The 14,918-nt window shown below is 42.4% G+C and overlaps 1 protein-coding gene across 1 annotated transcript in view; it reads right to left on the reverse strand.

Moving 5' to 3' along the window:
• LOC126190110 (uncharacterized) overlaps positions 1-14,918 on the reverse strand; it is a 54,567-nt gene that overhangs the window by 27,134 nt on the left and 12,515 nt on the right. The gene's annotated exons all lie outside the window — the stretch shown is intronic.

A 14,918-nucleotide genomic window follows, 5' to 3' on the forward strand; every position in this document is an offset into this window, starting at 1 on the left:
TGTACAATAGCATATAACAATTAGAAAATATAAAACAACATTTATATTACCAAGCAGCAACATTCTGAAAAGCATTTACTTAATCTTCTGTTATACACAAAATAAATACCGCGTATAATAATGTAATGTACAGTGCCTAATAATGTAACTCGAAAGAAAGCTCCAAGTACACAATTCCATATATATGTACAGATTGCTGCACATTAATCATCTGCATTTCAAACTGGGATACAAGTCCGTTCAGCATAACAGCAGAAATAAATACTTTGATTTGTTTTTTATGACAACTTAATTTCATCTGCTTTGAATCAGAGACAGCAGATAACATTTATTTTATGTCATAAAGAAATGTAAGGCACAAATACGCTATTCGACTAAGCTATAATGGCCAATCACTGAATTCAGTCAGGAGTACCTACAAGCAATGATTTGAAGGTAAATGACAACAAACTTTCTTGTAAGTAAAACAGATAGGTTAAAAGGCATCAACAAAATCCTAAAGAGACAAGTCATCCACAAAAGGATGTTGTTTATACACATCCATCTGACCAATCAGAGTGTCTCTTTCAATCTAGGATTCTCTCCTATATTAGTGGATGAGAAAGAAGATTCACCTGCTATTTTCATTTAATACTTCAAACAAAGCATTTGTGTAGCATTACACAGACCTCGATCAGCTATTTACACATTGGCAAAATCGCTTTTAACCAATACAAATATTAGATTAAAGCAGAATTTACCTTCTTGAGTCCAAGTATTCTCATGTATTGTAGAAGTGGCTGATGAGGTGTAATTACTCTGTTTTCAAATATTTGAGCTTTTGGTAAGAAGGCTGGGGCAGTGAGGGGGTGGGATAGCTGGACAATGGTGGGGGAAGGTGTAGTGCTGCCTGTGGGACCTTACAAGAATGTGGTGAAAACAGGATAGAGTCGCTAGGTGCAGTTGGGAGGTTTGGGGAGTGGGAAGGGGCATTGAGAAGTAGAGAAGGGAAAGAGAGGCTAGTGGATGCATTGGTGGAATAGAAGGCAGTGCTCGGGTGGGAGCAGGGAAGGAGGTAGGTGGGTGAAGGACATGGACAAGAAAAGGTTGAGGATGAGGATTACGGGAATGTGGTATGTAATGCAGGCACAGTTTCCACCTGCGCAGTTCAGAAAAGGTGGGTTTGATAGGGAGGACCCAGATGGAACAGGCTGTGAAACAATCATTGAAGTAAAGCACACTGCGTTGGGCAGGATGTTCAGCAACTGTCTCTTCACCACAGTTTGGTTGTGGTCATGCATGTGGACAGAGAGCTTGTTAGTGGTCAAGCTCACATACAAAGTGTGACAGCGGCTGCAGCTGTTTGTAGGTCACATGACTGCTTTCACAGGCAGCCCTGCCTTTGATAGGATACCTGTGAATGGGTTAGTGGTGGTGGTGGTGGTGGTGGTGGTGGTGGTGGTGGGGTATGAAGTAGATACTGTTTTTATTTCTATTGCAGGAATTTGAGCCTTGAGGTAAAGGTTTGGGAGCAGGGGTGGAGTAAGGATGAACAAGAATACCACTTTCAGAGGGGTGGGAAGGATAGTGGATAGGATATTCCTTACATCAGAACATGACGGGAGGTGGTCAAGACCCTGGTGGAGAATGTGATTCAGATGCTCTAGTCTTGGGTGGTGCAGAGTTGTGAGGGGAGTGCTCCTTTGTGGCCCGAGGTGAGTGTGGGGGAAGTGACTGGAAAGACAAGGCATGGGAGATTCGCTTCTGTACAAGGTTTGCAGGGGGGGGGGGGGGGGATGAAGTAACTGTTGTCCATGGTGAAGACCTCAGTGAGACCCTTGGTATATTTAGAGGGGGACTGCTCATCACCACAAATGCAGTGAATACAGTGGCTAGGCAGCATGGAAGGGTCTTCTTGGTGTGGAACAGGTGGCAGCTGTCAGAGTGGAGATACTGCTTGTGGCTGGGAGATTTGATATGGATGGAGCTACTAATGTAGCCATCCATGGGGTGTCTGTCTACATTGATGAAGGTGGCTTGTTCAGTTGAGGCGGACCACATGAAGCAAATGGAGGAGGAGATGTTGAGGTTCTGGAAGTGTGTGATAGGGTGTCACCCTCAGTCCAAATCACGAAGATTTCATCAGTGAATCAAAACCAGGTGAGAGGTTTGGGGTTCTGGGTGGTTAGTGAGGATTCCTCTAGATGACACACGAATAGGTTGGCATAGCATGGTCTCATGTGGGTGCCCATTGCTGTACCATGGATTTGTTTGAAGGTGATGCCTTAGAAGGAGAAGTAACTGTGGGTGAGGATGTAGTTGGTCATGGTTACCAGGAATGGTGTTGTAGGTTTGGAGTCAGTCAGGCATTGAGGAAGTTAGTGTAGGACCTAAGGAGTTGAGGGGTTGTATATACTGTTAGGTTTGTGGACTGGAGTCACTGTGGCAGAATCTGACAGCTGGCGGAGTTCCTCTGCTAGGTTCGAACCAAAGAGGTCAAGCATTTGTCGGCAGGTTAAGATTATACAGTCAGGATGAGTTTTTAAGTGGTGTTCTGGGGTTCTTTCTGCAGATGTAAGGTTAGTATCCATGTTGAGGGCTTTGGAGAATTATGGTGAGGCAAAGTATAATGTTAAGAAATTCTGGAATAAAACAATCTGGAAGATTAAAACTACGCATAGGTGTTCTACCAACTTAGCTACCTAAGAACAACTCACGACCTGTCCTGATAGCTTTACTCATGCCAGTACCTCATCTCCTACCTATCACAGAAGAAATCCTGTGAAACTTGCAGGGATAATACTCCTGGAACTAAGAGCATACCGAGTATCAGACCAGCGGTGTGGCTGGATTGAAGAGTTTTTAACAAACTGGCTGGATTGAAGAGTTTTTAACAAACAGAACACAGCATGTTGTTCTCAATGGAGAGACGTCTACAGATGTTAAAGTAACCTCTGCCATGCCACAGAAGAGTGTTATGGGACCATTGCTTTTTACAATATATATAAATGACCTAGTAGATAGTGTCTTAAGTTCCATGTGGCTTTTCACGGATGATGCTGTAGTAGACAAAGAAGCTGCAGCATTAGAAAATTGCAGCGAAATGCAGGGAGATCTGCAGCAGATAGGCACTTGGTGCAGGGAGTGGCAACTGACCCTTAACATAGACAAATATAATGTATTGCGAATACATAGAAAGAAGGATCCTTTATTGTATGATTATATGATAGCGGAACAAACACTGGTAGCAGTTACTTCTGTAAAATATCTGGGAGTATGTGTACGGAAGGTTTGAAGTGAAATGATCATATAAAATTAATTGTTGGTAAGGTGGGTGCCAGGTTGAGATTCATTGGGAGAGTCCTTAGAAAATGAAATCCATCAACAAAGGAGGTGGCTTACAAAACACTCGTTCGGCCTATACTTGAGTATTGATCATCAGTGTGGGATACGTACCACGTCGGGTTGACAGAGGAGATAGAGAAGATCCAAAGAAGAGCGGCGCGTTTCGTCACAGGGTTATTTGGTACCGTGATAGCGTTACGGAGATGTTTAACAAACTCAAGTGGCAGACTCTGCAAGAGAGGCACTCTGCATCGCGGTGTAGCTTGCTCGCCAGGTTTCGAGAGGGTGCGTTTCTGGATGCTTTCTAAAGCCGTGCTGATGCATGGACAACAACTTCTCTGTCTCAAGGAAATTCATTATATTCGAACTGAGAATATGTTCAAGAATCCTGCAACAAACCGATGTTAAGGATATTGTTTTGTAATTTTGAGTATCCGTCCTTTTACCCTTCTTATATACAGGCGTCACCTGCGCTTTTTTCCAGTCACTCGGGACTTTACGTTGGGCAAGAGATTTGCGGTAAATGCAAGCTAAGTAAGGAGCCAATGCAGTAGAGTACTCTCTCTAAAACCGAATTGGAATCCCACCAGGACCTGGCGATTTATTTACTTTCAACTCATTCAGCTGCTTCACAACCCCAGGGAAGTCTATCACTATGTCCTCCATACGGAAATCTGTACGATACTCAAACGGCGGTATGTTTGTACGATCCTCCTGCACGAAAGATTTCTCAAATGCTAAATTTAAAGTTTCAGCTTTCATTTTGCTGTCTTCCGTTGCCAGGCCAGACTGATCAGTGAGTGACTGGATGGAAGCCTTTGACCCGCTTACTGATTTTACATAAGACCAGAATTTCCTTGGGTTTTCAGCAAGATCTTTTGCTAAGGTATGACGGTGGTAGTGGTTGAATGTTTCGCGCTCTTTTTACAGCAGCACGAATCTCTACTAACTTTTGCCTGTCCTCATTCTCTCGATCTTTCTTGTACCACGAGTGCAACTGCCTTTGCTTCCTGAGCAGTCTCCGAATTGTGCTGTTAAACCACAGTGGGTCTTTTCCATCCGTAACCCACTTTTTCAGCACATACTTGTCCAATGCACGATTTAAAGTGTGTTTAAAATTTGCCCATAATTCTTCCACGTCCATTGTACCGGAAGTAAATGAAGTCGATTCATTTACTAAGTGGGATGCTAACGACTGCTTATCTGCTCTTTCTAGTAAGAATACTCTCCTAACCTTCTTGACCGACTTTTTAACTTTCATAACCAGAGTTGTAATGACATCATCATGATCACTAATCCCTGTCCCAACACTGACACCATCGATCAGGCCTGGTCTGTTTGTGGCTACGAGATCTAAAATATTTCCATTACGCATTGGCTGTCGATTTAGCTGCTCAAGACAGTTTTCGGATAATGTGTTCAAAAGTAATTCACACGACGGCTTGTCTGTACCACCTGTATTGAATCCATAGACATCCCAGTCTATACTAGGTAGGTTGAAGTCGCCTCCAACTAATATAGCATGATCCGAGTACTTCTGCGATACAGAATGTAGACTCCCATTGAATGATTCTAGAACTGTCATGGTGGAACCTAGTGGCCGGTAATAACACCCAACAATTAACTTTATTTCCCCTAGCCCTGTTAAATGTGTCCAGATAACTTCACAATCACACTCTACTTCGAACTCAGTAGATACAATATTTTTGTCAACTGCAATGAAGACACCACCTCCTACGGTGTCTAATCCTAATTTATCAAGTCCATTATGATTGAATTTCAGAGTGGGGCAAGAGGTATGGCCTCTGGAAAGGACTGATACTTCTGCAGGGCTTAGGCTTTCAGAAGAAAGTTTCATGAAAGCGTTTTGGGTCTGTTTAGGTTCTGGATTCTGTATGGTGAAAGGAGGCTGTTTCTGGGAGTGTGGTAAATGTAGTAAATCTGAGAGGCATGGTTTATCAGCTATGAGGGGTTTTGGAGATGGCTTGGAGACTCTTGTAGAGGTGGTGAATAAAGGCAGTCCAAGGTGGGAATAGAAGGTGAACAGGTTTGATAGTTCTTTGAGATGGCATTGTGCATGCTGGTCTAGTTTCTGGATGGCAAGAGTTTCAGGGTGAGAGATGGGATGCAGGAATTCGGGATTGCACAGCATGAGAATTCCCTCTCCCCATCCCCAACACTCCCTACACTCCTACCTTCTACATGCTTCTGGAAGTCCATAAACCCAACCACCCTGGGCAACCTAGTGGTTGCTGTGCCCCCACTGAGAGAATCCCCGTGATCATAGACCAACACCTTCAGCCCATAAGCCATAACCTACCATCCTATATGAAAAGACACCAACTACTTCCTCCAATGTTCCTGCTCCTTTACCACACAGCATCCTTCCTCTGAACTAAGCATCCTCAAGGCCCATGGCCTTGCCACTATTGAACACTAACTTTCTCAATGCATGCCTGACTCCAAACCTACAACCTCCTTCCTGGTAACCACAACCAACTATATCCTCATGCACAGTTAGTTTTCCTTCTAAGGCATCACCTACAAACATATCTATGGTGCAGCAATGGGCATCCATATGACACCATCCCATGCCAACCTATTCATGGATCATTTAGAAGAATCCTTCCTAACCACCCAGAATCCCAAACCCCTCACCTGGTTCAGATTCATTGATGACATCTTTGTGACCTGGACCCAGGGTAACACACTATCCACATTCCTATGGAACCTCAACACCTTCTCCCCATTCGTTTCACCTGCACCTCCTCAACCAAGCAGGCTGCCTTCATCGATGCTGACCTCCACCTCAAAGATGGCTACAACAGTACCTCCGTCCAATAACCAATCAACCACCAACGATACCGCCACTATTTTGACAGCTGCCATCCGTTCCATATCAAGAAGTCAATTACAGATTAGCCACACATATATGTAATTCTGTAGTGAATAGCAGTCACTCTCCACATATACCAATGGTCTCACTAAGGTCTTCACAGACCGCACTTACCCTCCCAACCTTGTACAGAAACAGATTTCCTGTGTCTTGTCTCTCGTCACCTACCACCTTCCCCATACACACCATCTGGTCCACAAAGGGACACTCCCCATGTGACTGATCACCCACCTACTAGGACTCAAGCAACTTAATAACATTCTCCACCAGGGTTTTGACTACCTCTCTTCGTGCCCTAAAGTGACAAATATCCTACCCATTATAATTCTCACTCCTCCCACAATTGTACTCTGCCACCCACCAAACCTCCGCAACAATGCTGTCCATCCCTACTCCACCCAGCTCTTGCCTCACAGCTCAAATTCCCACAATAGATCTAGATGCAAGACCTGTCCCATACATCCTCCACCACCACCACCACCACCACCACCACCACCACCACCACCACCACCACCACCACCTACCCCAGTCCTGTCACAGACATCTCCTATCCCATCAAATGCAGTGGTACCTGTGACAATAGTCTGGTCATATGTAAAGGTTATTTGTGGCACCAAAGTTAATGTCCAGTGACACACGAATGAGACAGGAACTGAAATTGAGGATAGCAAAGCAAAAGCTGAAATGTTTAACTGTTTCCAAATGTGGTTTTACAAAGGAAAACTTAGGAAAATTGTCTCAATTTAACCCTCGCACCACTGAAACGATCTTCAGTCAGCTAAAATCGTTAAAATTGAACTAGTCTCCAGGGTCCCAATGGAATCCCTATCAGCTTCTATACTGAATTTGTGGCTGAGTTAGCCCCTCTGTTAACTAAAATCCATTGCAGTTCCCTCGAACAAAAGACCATGCTCAGTAGTTGGAAGAAAGAACAGGTCACACTCAGGTAGTACAGGCAAGCCACAAAAGTTCTGTCCCATATCCTCAATGTCTATTTCTTGTAGAATCTTGGAACATATTTTGAGCTCAAACATAATGAAGTATCTCTACCAGAATGACCACCTCCATGCCAACCAGTGTGGATCTTGAAAACATCAATCATTTGAAACAAGTCATGCTTTTCTCACATGACATACTGAAAGCTTTGGATCACAGCAGTCAGCTAGCTGCAATATTTCTTGATTCCTGAAAAGCGTTTGACTTGGTACCACTTATACGCATCCTGTCAAAAGTATGAGCATATGGGGTACCAAGCAAAATTTGTGACTAGATTGAGGAATTTTTGGTAGGCAGGATGCAGCAGCATGTTATCTTGGATGTAGAGTCGTTGGCAGATATAGAAGTAACTTCGAAATGAAGTACTGCCTGGAAGAAGATATAAATATTCAGTCAGACCTTGACAAGATTTTGAAGTGGTGCAAAGATTGGCACCTTGCTTTATGTTCATAAATGTAAACTGTGCACTTCACAAAATGAAAAATATTAGTGTCCTCTGACTATAATATAAATGAGTCACAGCTGGAATCAGTCAACTCCTACAAATATCTTGATGTAACACTTTGCAGGGATATGAAAAGGAATGATTACAGAGGTTCAATCATGGGTAAAGCAGGTGGCAGACTTTGGTTTATTGGTAGAATACTGGAAAAATGCAGTCAGTCTACAAATCGGATAGCTTAAAAAGCACTCATGCGACACTTTCTGGAAAACTGCTCAAGTGTGTGGGACCTGTTCCAAATAGGACTGAGAGGGAATACTGAAAGTATAAAGATAAAAGCAGCAAGAATTGTCACACATTTGTTTGACTCGTGGGAGAGCGTCAAAGAAATGAACCGGGAGACTCTAAGACAGACATAAACTATCCCCAGAAAGGCCTACTTACAAAGTTGTAAAAACTGGCTTTAAATGATGATTGTAGGAATATACTATAACACACTACTTATTGCCCACATAGGGGTTGTGAGGATAAGATTAGATTAATTGCAGCACACACAGATGCATTTCAACATTCATTCTTCAGGTGCCCCACACGTGAATGGAATGGGAAGAAACCTGATAACTGATACAAAGAGACATACCCTCAACATACCCTCTCCCATGCACTCTGCAGTTGTTTGCACAGTATAGAAGTAGATACAATCTACAAACAAAGCTGCAACCACTGTGCTGCTTTCTACATGGGCATGACAACACTATCTGTCAGCATGACAAACTGTGGTCATGAGAGAGCTCTAACACCCTGTTACTGAACATGCTGCCCAACATGACATGCTTCCTTCCAATGACTGCTTCACAGCCTGTGTCATCTAGTTCCTTCCGACCAACACCAGCTTTATTAAATTGTGCAGGTGGGAAATCTGCTTGGAATATATCCCACTTTCCTGTAACCTCCCTTGCCTCAACCTTTGCTAGTCCTTGCCTTTGACCTACATAATCCCTTTCTTGCTCCCATTCCAGTACTACACAGCCTTCTATTCCACCAATGCACCCACTATTCTACTCCTCCACCCCCCTCCCCACTCCCACTCCCCTCCACAAACCTCCCAGCTGCATCTAGCGTCCTTACCCTCTCCCCACCATGTCCCTACATGTTCCCACAAGTAGCACTACCCCTACCATGCTATCCCTCCTCCTCCTCCTCAACCTACCACCCCTGTCAGATTGCTTTTCCCATCACACACTGTTGCTGTCTGCAGTCTGGCTACGGTGGGCAGAGACAGTGGTCTCGTGTGTGTGTGTGGGGGGGGGGGGGGCGTACGCACTACTTCACGCTACTTCAGAAGGCCTTTTGGCCAAAAGCTGAAGTATAGCAGTCTTTTCGTTGTGCCTGTCTGTGATGCAGCATCTCTTCTACACACTGAGTAATGATCTATCTTCTCCAAAATATTCTCGTCATTCTACTGTGGAGTTTGCATTGTTCAATATTCTTATTGCATACATAAGTAGAATAAATACCTTTTTTACTTCAGCTGCTATGCCCCAGAAGATATGCCGCAGGACAGAACTGAGTTAAGCTAAGTAAAGTGTGCTACCAATCCTGACAGCAGATCACCACAGTGAAAGAGATTTGAGAGTGCAAAGCAGGCAGAGCTGAGCTTTATGGTTAGTTTAGCCACAGGCTGGTGCTAACTCAGTTTATTAACCCTGTCAGCTGTGAACCAGCTGTAAGCCTGTTCCATTATTCCTCTATTTGTGTTAGGGTCTTTTGTCAACATCCTTGTGTCATCAGCAAACAGTTTCTGAGAAGTCCCGCAATGTCCCAGGTAGATCTTATTTGTAGAAGAGGAGCAAGAGAGAGTCAAGTACCAAACCTTGTAGAGTAATGTTTCCCCACATGAATATAATCTTATTCCTATTGAAAAATCTGCTAATGTGACCCTTGTTTTCTATTCTTAGGATATGACTCCATCACAAATCAAATGCCTTGGCATCATCGCAGAAAATGCCAACAGGATAGCTTTACTGTTTAATTCTACTATATTTGAGTCTGGGATGATATATATTGCCTACTGCATTTATGGAAGCAAAACTGAGCTGCTGTTAAGAGATTTATCTCAGAAACATGGACCAGGATTCTGTTGCAAGCTACGTACTCGAAAATTTGAGAAAACATGGTAAGAAGGGAGATCAGTCTACAATTTGGTGTCACTTGCTTGTTTTGACTTTTATATATTGATCCTGCTTGATTTATCAGTTGGTTATGAAGATAACTCATAGGTGGCACTTCCAAATAAACACAGCATTTTAGTACAGTACCTGAGATACCATCGTACCCAGAAGAGTTACAACCTTTTAGTAACCAAACGATTTTTTGTGATTACCTAACAGATGAGTTGGAAAAACTGATGTCTGGTATGGCGTATGCACTGCCTGTCTCAGTAAGTTTCTTGGACTGGTTTTAGATGGATCATTTTTTGCCTGCATGTTAGAAAGAACGCGTTGAATTTAGTAATCAAATCGAATAAGAAAAAAATACAGTGTGCTGAAAAAAGATTCATTTGATTTCATAAGACTCAGGATATAAACTTCCAGCAAGTTTGAAGTTACTTGTCGAAACTTAAAGTTTACCTTGGCACCAGCTCTGAGTTGCAGATTCATGAGGCTACCAGTAAGATGTCTCGCTGGCACAACTAGCTTGCTTGTTCATGACCCAATGTTCACCAAGTCAAGATGGCAATAACATACCTACAAATAAAGAGTTTTGCATTCCCCTTTTCAGCAGACGCAATTCAATTACAACTGTGCAAGGGGATTTTTGTCAAGAGTATGTCAGTGCACCTCCTACAGTGTAAGGGGTGTATGGATCTTGCATTGCACTAATGGCCTCCAGATTGCTTGAGCTCATTAGTTTCTTTTATTATTATTATTATTATTATTATTATTATTATTATTATTATTAGCATTTGTCAAAGACTGTGTATTTGCCTCCCTTCCTACAATTCTGGGTGAACTGTGACACTGCACAGCAACAGCAGTGAACGCAGTAACTTCAGACATGCTTGAATCAGTAGGGGATGAGTGGTTGTCACCTGGATGTTTGTCATGTATCCAATACAGGACACATGCAACATTTATGACAAGTAAATGAAACTTTGACCTTAAATGCACATGTAAAAAGTACCCCAAGATTGTATGTGCTTGCTTGTAAAAGACATCCTTGTAAAATCAGGTGGTTCTTTTGAAAATAACAAATTTGTCATCCTACCAGCATATTTAAGTTAAAATTCACCCCATATTTCTATCTTCATTGAAGTAGAAGAAACTGTCTTGTGAATCTGGGCAAATTTTTTGAAACAATACATACTTATGGAGAAAATATGAAGATTTACATGTGATGTGATACTGCAGTTGCACCAGCACATTCTTGCTACTGGCACCTGATAACCTCTTAACACACTGCTTTAGTTATCAACATTCCTTATGAAACCTGCATTTTTATTAACAGTCTATCTGCTTGCTCTGCAGAACTGAATGTGCTTAAACAGTTCACTGGTCTGTTTTTAAACCACCACCTGATGTTGCAGAGGAGGCTAGGAGGGAGGCATGTTGTGTGATGTTCTGCCCCTGCATTGCCCGAATAATCGGCAGTAAACTGTAGTAGTTTCACAAAAACAGAATACCGTCATTTACTACTACTACTACCACTCCTCCTCCTCCTCCTCCTCCTCCATGTCTGCGAGTATAAAACTACACTAGTTTACCAGAAAATGTCTTTACTGCAGGCTAAATACGAATTTTTTATTTCATTTATACAATCACAAGAGTTTCTTATCTTTTTAACATGGCATCCTCAGTGTATGTCTTGGAATATTACACAATTCACTATCTGAAAATAATAGTTCCCTGTTAGCCAACAGGGCTTTGACTTAGCTTAAATCTATTGTAACACAAACTGTACTTTCTTAGCAACTTTTGAAAATGGCTACTGATCCACAGCAGGTCTTTCTCGTATTTCAACAACCCTACTAGGCACATACATGTCTATTAACATTTTTCTTAACATCTGAATTAATTAAGTCTGTAACAGCATTATAGTCACTGGTTTCATCCTTTACATTCATTGGCCGAAAAATTTTGGATCTGCTACTTAGTACAAGGTCTACACTGGTGCCCCCATGAGTTAATCTACAACTAAATTTTTATTTATTAATTTCCAAAAAAGACATTTAAATCAATCACAGATATTTCAGTCCCACACATGAGTTTTACTTAACTGTGTGGTTATTCCTTTCTATGTTCAAATAACTTACAGGAATGTAGCTGGGTGACATTGTCAATGACATCACCCAGCTGCATTCCCATAAGTTACTGAACTTTGTGTACACGAGGAGAAACTAAGGTCCCACACTGTTACCTCTTCAGATACGAAATGTATCACTGCTCGCAGAGGTTGAGTGAACTTTGCAGCAGTAGAGTAAGATTGCAATGTGCATTGTCATTTTTGTTCAGGGGTTGTGATGAAAATAGTGTTCCGATGTTTGCCAAAGTAGTGCATATATTCTCCTGCCACCAATTGCATCAAGCAATGTGCTTGTTCGTAAAAGGATCCATTACATCTGCCAACAAATATTATTTCTAAGTAACTGTTTTGGCTTCATTTAATGAATGCTCCAAAAACTTCGGATTTTTCTTGGGATCCGCTGGACAGTGCTTCACAGTTGCAACCTGACCGGGAATATCATTCTGTAACTGCCAGTCATCAAACAAACATATAGAAATAATGTGGGAACAATGTAAGACTGCAATCCTCAAGGCAGCTGGGGAGGTTTTCGGACATGTAACAGGCTCAAAGGAAGGCAGATTGGCTTGATAATGAATGCATGAGAAGAACTGAGGAGTGTAACATAACGCAAATGAAATTATTTCATAGAAGAACTAGAGCAAATCTGAATGAATATAATGAGTAATGCTGTGTAGCTAAGAGGGTTTACAGAAAGAAGAAAAGAGCACTAGAAAAGAAAAACATGGAAGAAATTGAACAGCTAGGAGAAGAGAAGCAAGTACGTGAAATGTACCAAAAGATTAAAGAAGGAAAGGCTGGGTTTCAAGGTAGAACAAATATACGTAGAAATAAAAAAGAGGATTTGATAGGGGAGAGTAATAAAATACTCAACAGATGTGCAGAATACTTCCAAGAGTTACTGGTTCCACAAGTAGAAGGATTAGAACAAGAAGAACTGGTGGAAATAACTTACGAGGTGCATTCAAGTTCTAAGGCCTCCGATTTTTTTTCTAATTAACTACTCACCCGAAATCGATGAAACTGGCATTACTTCTCGACGTAATCACCCTGCAGACGTACACATTTTTCACAACACTGACGCCATGATTCCATGGCAGCGGCGAAGGCTTCTTTAGGAGTCTGTTTTGACCACTGGAAAATCGCCGAGGCAATAGCAGCACGGCTGGTGAATGTGCGGCCACGGAGAGTGTCTTTCATTGTTGGAAAAAGCCAAAAGTCACTAGGAGCCAGGTCAGGTGAGTAGGGAGCATGAGGAATCACTTCAAAGTTGTTATCACGAAGAAACTGTTGCATAACGTTAGCTCGATGTGCGGGTGCGTTGTCTTGGTGAAACAGCACACGTGCAGCCCTTCCCGGACGTTTTTGTTGCAGTGCAGGAAGGAATTTGTTCTTCAAAACATTTTTGTAGGATGCACCTGTTACCGTAGTGCCCTTTGGAACGCAATGGGTAAGGATTACGCCCTCGCTGTCCCAGAACATGGACACAAACATTTTTTCAGCACTGGCGGTTACCCGAAATTTTTTTGGTGGCGGTGAATCTGTGTGCTTCGATTGAGCTGACTGGTGCTTTGTTTCTGGATTGAAAAATGGCATCCACGTCTCATCCATTGTCACAACTGATGAAAAGAAAGTCCCATTCATGCTTTCGTTGCGCGTCAACATTGCTTGGCAACATGTCACACGGGCAGCCATGTGGTCGTCCGTCAGCATTCATGGCACCCACCTGGATGACACTTCGCATTTTCAGGTTGTCATGCAGGATTGTGTGCACAGAACCCACAGAAATGCCAACTCTGGAGGCGATCTGTTCAACAGTCATTCGGTGATTCCCCGAAACAATTCTTTCCACTTTCTCGATCATGTCGTCAGACCGGCTTGTGTGAGGCCAAGGTTGTTTCGGTTTGTTGTCACATGATGTTCTGCCTTCATTCAACTGTCGCACCCACGAACGCACTTTCGACACATCCATAACTCCATCACTACATGTCTCCTTCAACTGTCTATGAATTTCAATTGGTTTCAAACCACGCAAATTCAGAAAACGAATGATTGCACGCCGTTCAAGTAAGGAAAACGTCGCCATTTTAAGTATTTAAAACAGTTCTCATTCTCGCCGCTGGCGGTAAAATTCCATCTGCTGTACGGTGCTGCCATCTCTGGGACGTATTGACAATGAACGCGGCCTCATTTTAAAACAATGCGCATGTTTCCATCTCTTTCCAGTACGGAGAAAAAAAAAAAAATCGGAGGCCTTAGAACTTGAATGCACCTCGTATTATGGACCAGAGGTCTTAACACCAGAACCCACACTGGGGGGAAGTGATCAAGCCATCAAGACCTTAAAAAATAATAGAGCACCTGGAGAAGACCATATCCAAGCTGAACTGCTCAAAATATGGTGAGGAAGCATAGTGGAAAGCAATACATAAAGTAATACTGAACATCTGGCAGGAGAAGAGCATGCCAATGGAGCAGAAAACTGTTATTGTGTGTCCCATACATAAAAAAGGAGAAAAATTAAACTGCCAGAATTACTGAGGAATGTCCCTGCTGAATACTACATATAAAGTGTTCTCCAAGATCCTAACTAGGAGGCTTACTCCCTACGTGGAAGAGAGAACTGGAGACTACAAGAGTGGCTTTAGAAGAAATAGGTCAACAACTGACCAAATATCCACACTGCGCATACTACTTGAAAATGTTATGCAGCTTTATATAAATTTTAAACAAGCCTATGATAGCGTCTCAATGCTATCTGACATTGTGGAATGTGATGAAAGAGGCAGGAATACGTAAGAAACTCGTTAAACTTACTATGATGACTTTCAGTGAAACCAACTGTAAGATAAAAATACAGGGCGAAATCTCCAGAGAAGTGGAAGTGAACAAGGGACTGAGACAGGGTGACAATATCTCCTCACTGCTATTCAACCTCTGCCTAGAAAATGTCTTAAG

The sequence above is a fragment of the Schistocerca cancellata genome, chromosome 1, assembly GCF_023864275.1.
Source record: "Schistocerca cancellata isolate TAMUIC-IGC-003103 chromosome 1, iqSchCanc2.1, whole genome shotgun sequence".
Lineage (NCBI taxonomy): Eukaryota > Metazoa > Arthropoda > Insecta > Orthoptera > Acrididae > Schistocerca > Schistocerca cancellata.